Source organism: Crocuta crocuta, unplaced genomic scaffold, assembly GCF_008692635.1.
Source record: "Crocuta crocuta isolate KB4526 unplaced genomic scaffold, BGI_CrCroc_1.0 scaffold55, whole genome shotgun sequence".
Classification (NCBI taxonomy): domain Eukaryota; kingdom Metazoa; phylum Chordata; class Mammalia; order Carnivora; family Hyaenidae; genus Crocuta; species Crocuta crocuta.
The window spans coordinates 2,631,248-2,640,330 of NW_027530512.1; the positions used below are offsets into that span (position 1 = coordinate 2,631,248).

The 9,083-nt window shown below is 48.6% G+C and overlaps 1 long non-coding RNA gene across 1 annotated transcript; it reads right to left on the reverse strand.

Moving 5' to 3' along the window:
* Nucleotides 1-527: 527 nt before the first annotated feature.
* LOC144234074 (uncharacterized) lies at nucleotides 528-2,132 on the reverse strand. The gene is made up of 4 exons (XR_013335852.1): nucleotides 1,994-2,132; nucleotides 1,546-1,664; nucleotides 883-974; nucleotides 528-623 (listed from the first exon to the last, which is right to left on the reverse strand). It is a non-coding gene; the product is annotated as an uncharacterized LOC144234074 (long non-coding RNA).
* Between the last annotated feature and the right edge of the window lie 6,951 nt (nucleotides 2,133-9,083).

Below are 9,083 nucleotides of genomic sequence, written 5' to 3' on the forward strand. Positions count from 1 at the left end.
GCCTCACCCATTTCTTCCTTCCTAAGCCAATCATGAGACACCTGGAGGGGTAAGAGGGAGTGAGGGAAGGAAGAGGTAGCCATGGTCTGTACCCTGGTTTAGGGTAGACACAAATCTGAGGGCTGGATTAACTCACTACCCCATCTTTACATCACTGGCCACAGTGTACCCCCATGTCTGGAAAGTGCAATTAGGAGTCAAGGGCAGAGTTCTGTCTTCAATAGACACTGTCTGACAGTGGCCTCTAGAAACAGAAGGCACTACTGTTACTGTAACATGGCTTCCCGATTTGTAATTGGAAGGGAAGAGCTGGTCTTGTTCTCAGAATGGCCTCAGAAATTCACTGTCAGTCTTCCTGTCCTAATAGTGACGACTAAAATAGCAATAATGGCAATCATTCTTAAAACCTGCAATTTTTCTGTTATCAGTTTCCTTATTGAGGCAGTGATAACTCATTCATCCAGAATTCAACATCTGGCAACCTCACTCATGCAAAACAAAGCACAGAATCCGAAATCAGGTGAAAAAGCAAAAGCCTGGAGAAGCTTTAGGAGAAGCACATGTCACGTGACGAGAGCCCTCAGACACCATTATCCTTCTTTTCTGCATACCAGCAGTTGGATCTGTTTAAGAGGCAGTGGTTGAAGGCACCTGTGGCATTCCCACAGAATTCTAGGTTCTTACAAGGGGCTCAGAACATACATCCCAGAAGGCCAACAGGTGTGTGATCCAACGATCTGGATTGTGTTCCTACAGGGCCAACTTGCACCCATCTAGTCTCAACCTCCCCTCAGCATTACTGAGATGGGAGGTTCCCTGCCTGCTGCCTGTCCCCCACCCGCATCCCACACACATATTGAATACAGCCCAGGAGGAAAAGACCTGGCGAAGAGCTCTGATCGTGACCTCACAAGTTGTCCTTCTGACCTAGCATTTATTGCTTGAGCTCTTCCTTGGAAGCTCAATTTCTTCCCCTGTAAAAGAAAGATTGGACTACATAAGGTCTGACGGTCTATATGTTCAGGGAGAGCCTATCTGGGGCTGAGCACTACTGCTCACTGACATTATCAAGGATTTACCATATGCACAGGTGATATCTAAGAGCTTTACGGGCTAACCTTTAATCTTCTCAACAACCCTGTGAGGCTCCAACAGCGGCACAGGGCCCCATGACTGTTTTAACAGTCTGTTGCTGATATCTTGAAATTCTTAAGTTTTGATTCAGGATAGCTTTTCATTTTGTATAGGGCCCTGCAAATTGTACAGCCAGTCCCGAGTTCAAGGTCTCCCTTTACAGGAGCTAAGTAACTCCGGTGGTTCCTAACCAAGGGCAGTAGCATCATCTGGGAACTAGTTAGAAGTGCAAAGTCCCAGGCCTAGCACAGCCCTCTAGAGTCAGATCTGCACTCTAAGGAGAGCTGAGGCACAGTCGGCCATCTTAATCACTGCTTGCTATTTTCTTCCACGTCTGCCCTGACTGGAAATGTATCTTTACTAGAACAGGAAAGAGTTCCATTTCTGATCTTCAAAGGAGAGGAGATTCACCTTGCTCGTGGGAGGTGGGCTTCGACGTGGGCGGGCAACCCCAAAGGCTGTCGGAAGAGCGGGGTAATTCAGCGGTCGTACCCGCAGAGGTCGGGACTCTGGGTGGAACTCGGGCAGCACTAGCAGGAGACACAGCACAAGATTTAAGGAGACACGCAGTTTCAGGTGTGGACCTTGCGCCTCCACACTCCAGGCGCGTCCTTAAAACTCTGCGTCCAAGGGTCCCGCTCGCCAGGTGGAGGTGGGAAGTCTCCCACAGCAGGCCCTGCCAACCTCCGCCCTGCGCGCGCGCCGCCCCCGCGGTTCCGCGTTTGGAACGCCGAGAAGCGCCTGCCTCCAGTCCTAGGAAGTTCTGCGCGGAGTGATTGCTAGACTGCGAACTCAGTCTTCACAGCATCTCTTAGCGTGTTTAACCTCAGCAAGCCCACAGCAACCCCCTACTCCTCACTTTTTCTAAGTTCAGAGCTCTGCGTTGGGGATTGTTGGGGCAGGCTTCGCCCTCTTCTAATCTCCCTGGCAGACAGCCCCACCTAGCAACTGATAGCCGCTCCCGAGGGTGGAGCTGGGTGCGTGGGGGCTGGTGACGCTTTTATGCCAGCCGCCCTGAGTGCAGGTGGGAGACCAGCCTGGAGAGCGGCTTGCTCCCCTGAACTCAGCTCGAGCCACCACATCACCTGGGAGACGCACGGGATTTCGCTACCCCTCCCCCCGTCATAGTCAGCAACGGGGCTCGTCTTCAGTCGGCACCCACGTTTGAGTTCAGAGGGCCCTTCCCCTTAAGAGGGCTGAGAAGCTCAGGGGGTTTCCAGGAGTAAGGTTCCCAGAGCTGAACCACCTCCTCACTAGGAGCGATTTCTAAAATGAGACTTCTCCAAACCACCAATCAGAATCTCCTGGGGATGGGCTTGGTCCCTGCTACTTTGTAGGAAATAGAAGAAGGTGCCTTCTTTGGGCAGAAGCAGTCTTGCTAGGATGTGGCTTGGCAAGTGGACAGAGGCTTTAGGTTAAGGAAAATCCCCCCCTTCTCTGTGGGGAATGCCGCCCGGAGTTGAGGGCATGTGGGGACTGTGAAGCAATGCCTGCATTTTGGCTACCATTTGCCCTTTTTATGCAGTACACAGTCTGCCTTGTTATGAGGGGAGGATCTGCGTGGGGCTGGTAAAAGCCTTGCAGGTGATTCTGATGATTGGCCAGGTGAGAGCCTCTGAGGCCTGAGAACAGATATGACCAGATGTGATAGTGATACAGGTGGCCAGCACATGGCACCATGGCCACCCCCTTGCTGCTGGGGTTCCTCAGACATTCCCAGGCCAAGGTTCTACCACCACCCACCCACCCCTTTTTTATTTTGAGAGAGACAGTGCGTGCAGGGGGTGTGGGGCAGAGAAGGAGAGAGAGAGAGAATCCTAAGCAGTCTCTGTGCTGTCATTGTGGACCCTGATTCTGGGCTCCATCTCATGAACCCAGAGATCGTGACCTGAGCCAAAATCAAGAGCCGGATGTTTAACCTGCTGAGCCACCCAGGGGCCCGGCCCCCTGCCCTGACCCTTTTTTTTTTTATACACACAAAATAAGCAAAAAAGAAAGCCTAACCTCTAGGAATAACATTTAGAGAAGGGAGGAAGGGGGAGAGAAGGAGGGGAGGGCCCTTATCTATATTAAACAGGTCCAGTTCTTGGGCACAGACAGCTGAGTCATGAATCGCATCCTGCTCCACCCCCTGCCCTTCCTGTCCAGGCAACAGCTGCCACAAGCATTTCTCCTAAAAGGCTGGGTTCTGGGCGATAGGCAGGGTTGACGACACTGGTGGGGAAGCAAGGGGTCTGGGCTGTCCCCGACCAAAGGCTGGCTGAACACCCTAGTGAGAGTGACAGCCCGCTCAAGGTGTTTCAGCTTTGCCAGTGGAACAGGGAGGTGGGTTTCATGCCAGCCAAGTGTTCCAAAGCTGCAAGTCCTGGCATTGCCCAGTAGCATCCTTCAGGATCTGAGAAGCGGCTGAGGTGGAGAGCTGGCGGTATCCATGAGCTTTCACCAGTTACACCATGGTAGCAAACAACCCTCCCCCAACTTCATGTCTACAACAACAAAGGCTTACTTCTTACTCACGTTGGCTGTCGTTCTTTTCCCAAGTTGTGTGCATTCCCAGACTCAAGTTGTAGAAGCAGCCCCTATTTGGAACATGCCGGGCTTGTGGAAAGAGCAAGAGTGGAACCAGGTGATGGTGCTTAAATCTTCCACTGAGATATGCAGCTGATGTTCCGTTGGTCAAAGCAAGTTACAAGACCCACCCTGGGTCAAAGGGTCAGGGAAGCCTTCTACACAGGCAGTGAATAATTGGGAACAAGAATGTATTTACCACAGCAGCCCCCTGACTTAGGCCGATGGGATTCCTTCTCCAGAAGAGAGAACATCTTTCAGCCAAAGGAGACAGTATGAAGTAGTGGAAAGAACAAGGCTTGGAATCAGGTCTAGATTTTAACCTGAGCCATATACTAGCTTTGTGATGTTGGCCAAGTTATTTAACTTTTCTGAATCTTCATTTCCATCTACAGAATGGGTATAATACCCAATTCACAGGGAATTTTTGAGAATGAAATCGTATACGTGAAATCTTTGGCACATAATAGGAACACAGTAAATATAAACTTTGCTCTTCTACCCCCTGCCCAGCTTTGGTATTTTATCCGTAACTGTGGGGTACTTATAACCAATACTTCTACTAACCTCACAAGGTTGGGATAAAATGGAATTGAGGGAATTTATTGTATCCTACTGTGTGCCAGGCATTGGCACTACACAATTTACTTTCATATTCTTACTAATTTTCCCAATAACCCTGTGAGATAGGCACTTTATTACCTCATTTTATGGATGAGGAGAATAAGGATCAGAGAGGATAAGTAATTTGCCAAGAGTCATGTAGTGGCTGAAATAAGACTTGAAGTTTCCAGAACTCACCCTCAAAGTGTGATTTCTCTCATGAGTGAACTGTTTGGAACTGCTCTGTTACAAGCTAAGAACCGAAATTAAGAATATTTGGAAACTTTTACAGGGCTGGGCATTGCCATGACATTCAAGTGCATGATTGATGGCTTTATTTCATTGAACAGAATATAGATGAGTTTGGTTGATGCAGAAGTCTCTGATAAGTCGCCTGTGGTGGAGGCTATGTTCTAGTCATGCACGCTAGGACCATGCAAATAGTCCACGACTCAGGGGAAATAAAAAACATTGGTCTTTAGCACAGACGGTTTGAGCAGAATTACTCTGGAACACGGCATTTTGTGTTGGTGGGTCTGCCCTACCAGTTGCAGCAGGCCAGGGGGACATTCATGGTTAATCAAAGTGGTACTTTGTCTACACCGATGTGTAAGGCCTGGGGCCAGGGTCTGTGTATTGCTCCTGGCACTGGGTTTGTGCTTTGTACACAGGCCATACTCAATAGGAGTCTCCACCTTGGTGACTGAATGAATGAATGAAATGATGGATGAATGAACATGTTTCTGGTTGTAAGAGGGCAACTTGATGGATGGCTTTGGGCAAAGCCATGAATTGGGCAAAATTTCTCTACCAGCTTTCTCTGTTGCCTTCACTTCTAGCTCCCCTCTCCTTCCTCTGGTCTCTGCCCAAATACCTTCAGGGTGCTCTCTTGGGGGCCCAAGACCCCACATGCCCTCCTTCTCCTGTGAGTGGCGCTTTACACTGGGCCTCTTCACTGCCCTCTTTCCTGGCCACTTCCCAGTTCTGAGTCTCTTCCAGGGGGAACTCCTCCAGCTGGCCATCCCCTGATAAAGATAACACAGAGCCTACACATCTAGGAAGGGGCTCTGTTCCTTCCAGTAAAATCAGCAAAGATTTCTAAAAATACTACAGGTAATACTGGTATAGATACCTGAGACTGTCATTATCATATGCTGTTGGTGAAGGCATATTGTGGTTTGTTTCTAAGAGGCAGTTTGGAGATGTGTATCAAGAATTTTTAAAACTTATACGCTTTAACCTAAAAGCATGCTTTAAAAATTTATCCAAAATAATCAGGGATGTGGCAGAATGTTTATGTACTGAGGTACTTATCAAAGCATCATTTACACAGTGAAACAGGGAATTCAGCCTAAATGGAAATGATGAAATACATTATGATATAGCCATGATGAATTTTATGCATGCTATAACATTTCATGTCATAAATGAAAAAAAGACAAGCTTCAAGAATTTTTTTTAATGTTTTATTTATTTCTGTGAGAGAGAGAGACACACACACAGCATGAGCAGGGGAGGTTCAGAGATAGAGGGAGACACAGAATCCAAAACAGGCTCCAGGCTCTGAGCTAGCTGTCAGCACAGATCCTGACGCGGAGCTTGAACCCACGAACTGCGAGATCATGACCTGAGCCGAAGTCCGACGCCCAACCAACTGAGCCACCCAGGTGCCCCAAGCTTCAAGAATTTTTAAATAAAAACATATGTGAATGTAAAAATATTATCTGCCTGGATAATGGGATTTGTGTGGTTATCTTTTTTTTGGTAATTTCTAAATTTTCTATAATAAGCACAAAAATTATAGTCAGAAAAAAAACATGGAAGACATTGTTTAAGGTCTTTTCTGGCTTTGCAGACAGAACTCTTTCCAGCACACGTAGTTACACCCTCAAGGCAGTCCTATTCTGATATAGGAGGGAAAGTGCCCTTGCATTTGCTGAGGGTTAGTCTTGAAGTACTTACACTGCTAGCCTGTTTTCTGATCTTGCATTGCCACTAACTGGCTGTTGGGCCTTGGAGAAGTCATTTTATTTCTCTGGGCTTTGGAGTCTTCATTTTTGACATTCTTGATTAGATTCTGATTCTGTGATTCTGATACACTCATTAAGTCAATGTATTCATTGTGAGTAAGGATTCATGACTTACCTTTCTCTATAGTGAGTATCTTAAATAGTGGATTATTATCTATAACTAAAGGAATGACTCTCTAATGGTGGAATTTCAATAACCTACACCCAAACACTGACCATATAGCTCTCTACAACTCACACATTCTAGATATTATCTGACCTTTTGAAAGAGTCAAGGATCCTTCCACATCAGCCTAAGTCTTGAGAGTGAGAGGTGACTGCCTGGAAAAGCAAGATAAGCTCTTGTGTTCTGAGCTTCCTTCCCTTTCCCTCTCCTTTCTCCAAGTCTCAGCTGTTCACCACTGCCAGCTTCCTCTGTCTTCATCCTTTTCCCCATGGTTGAGTTGGGCTTATGTCAGCGTGGTTCCTTGGTGGGCTAGTGGCTCAGCCACTATAGCTGGGTGAGGAAGGAATGTGACTCATGCCCTGAGTCCAGTGAATCAGATGGGGTGGGCTGTACCAGGGGCTTTCCCAGGATAGAATGCAGGTTCTAAGTATGAAGAGGCCTTAGTTTCCTGCTGGTGGGGGCACTGCCGGGAGAGAGGATCAGTATGCCTCCCTTTTCCATTTCTGTGAACTCATTCAGGAACCCTTGTTGTCAAATGTATTGCCGTCTCTTCCTAGTCTTAGAAAGTTGTGTCAATTTGTGCCAATCCCCAGCTTTTCTGGCATTTCAGAGGAAGAAGGAGATAAACGGGCTGCAGCTGGAGCCAAGGGGGATAAGAATTTTCCACTCTACCCTCTCATGTCCTAGGTTTGAGCCCAGCAAGATTTCAGAGCTCATGTGATTCTTTTTTTTAAAAAAATATTTTTATTTATTTTTTTATTTCTAGGAGAGAGAGAGAGACAGCGTGAGCAGGGGAGGGTCAGAGAGAGAGGGAGATACAGACTCTGAAATAGGCTCCAGGCTCTGAGCTGGCAGTCAGCACAGAGCCCAACGCGGGGCTCGAACCCACAAACCGCGAGATCATGACCTAAGCGAAAGGTGGACACCCAACCGACTAAGCCACCCAGACGCCCCATAGAGCTCATGTGATTCTTTACTCCTCTTCCCAGCTCAAAAGCTGAGAAGCAAGTGTTATCACACCACCCTGGAGTTAAAATCCTACCTTGTGTGACCTTGGGCAAGTTATTTAACTGCTTTGAGTTTCAGTTTCCTTTGCTGGAAAAATAAATAAATAAAGGGATAATAAACCCACCTAATGGGATTGTTGTACATTAAATAAAACCTAGCACCCACTACAGACCTGGCTTCAGAAGGTACTGAGTCTATGAGCATCCTGAAATGGAGTGGAAGACACATTGCTTTTGAACTCACAGGGAGATCTTAAGTCAGTCAGAAAGCTGAAGTGAGGCATGTCTGGGGCAGGGATGCCCTTTGTGGTTTGGGAATTGGCTGCAGGCTGGTTCTGAAAGGCAGCCTGGGGGTACTTTCTTCTGACAAACTTTTATTCCCTTCTAGGCAGCTGGGGCCTTTCCTCTTCCTGGTGAAGAGTCCTTAGGGGGCCCTTCACACCCAGTGCAAACAATGAACAAGCTGAATGTGTCCTAAGGAATACTAGAAACAGTTCAGTACTGCTATGTTTCCTTTTGTTGCAGGTTCCCATATGGTCTGGTAGGACGGGCTGATCCTGTCCTCATTTAAAATTTTGATATTTTGTTCATCTGGTATTTTTTTTGCATTATTTTTTATTTTCTTTTTAAATGTTTTATTTATTTCTGAGAGAGCGAGAGCGAGAGAGCATGAGCGGGGGAGGGTCAGAGAGAGAGGGAGACACAAAATATGAAACAGGCTCCAGGCTCTGAGCTGGCACTCAGCATAGAGCCCGACGCGGGGCTCGAACCGACGAACCGTGAGATCATGACCTGAGCCGAAGTCAGACGCTCAACCGACTGAGCCACCCAGGTGCCCCGCATTATTTTGATTTTCAAAAATATTGCGTTAAAATAGAATTTATCTAGCTTACTGAGTTCCCCAGCATGCCTTTAAATTTTGCACCTAATGAAGGAATCGCCAGCTGTAGCTTTTTTAGGGGTGGGTAGGTCGGTATATTCTGGAGGCAGAGGGCTCCTACGATCTGCGCTTCTTTAAACCTGTGATCTTTTTTGTGAACGGGAACTTTGCACCGACCAGAGGCCAGAATAAAGCTCCCAGCCTGGTTCCACTCCAACCCCTCTCCCCATCTCCTCTCCCCAGCCCCGCCATTTCCACTGAGCTCGGGATGACTCGGAATCCCTGCAAATCCTTTCAGTGCCATTTAATTCCGTATTACTCGAGGGCCGTACACTAAGTGCGAGGCGGCACCTGGTTAAGGCTGGGGGCGGGAGAAAATGGGCAAAGACCAGCCAGCCAGAGGCGCCGCGCGCGCTCAGGGCACCTGGACGGGGCACCCCGCCCGGGCGGAGAGCGCTGGACCAGGAAGGCTCCCGGGGGCGACGGCCGGGCGGGAAGTTCAGAGCCCGCAGACTCTGTACCCGGAGGCCTAACCGCAGACCGTACCGCGCCTTCGCGGGGGCGACCGCGTCAGAAACCCAGCCTGGCGCGACTTCCTGCCCACGAGGTCCCGCGATCTCGGGCTCTGGGCGCGGGCCAGGGAGGCGTCGCCGGCGCGGGGTCGGAGGCGCCTCCTGGGCGCAGCGGCCGCGGGG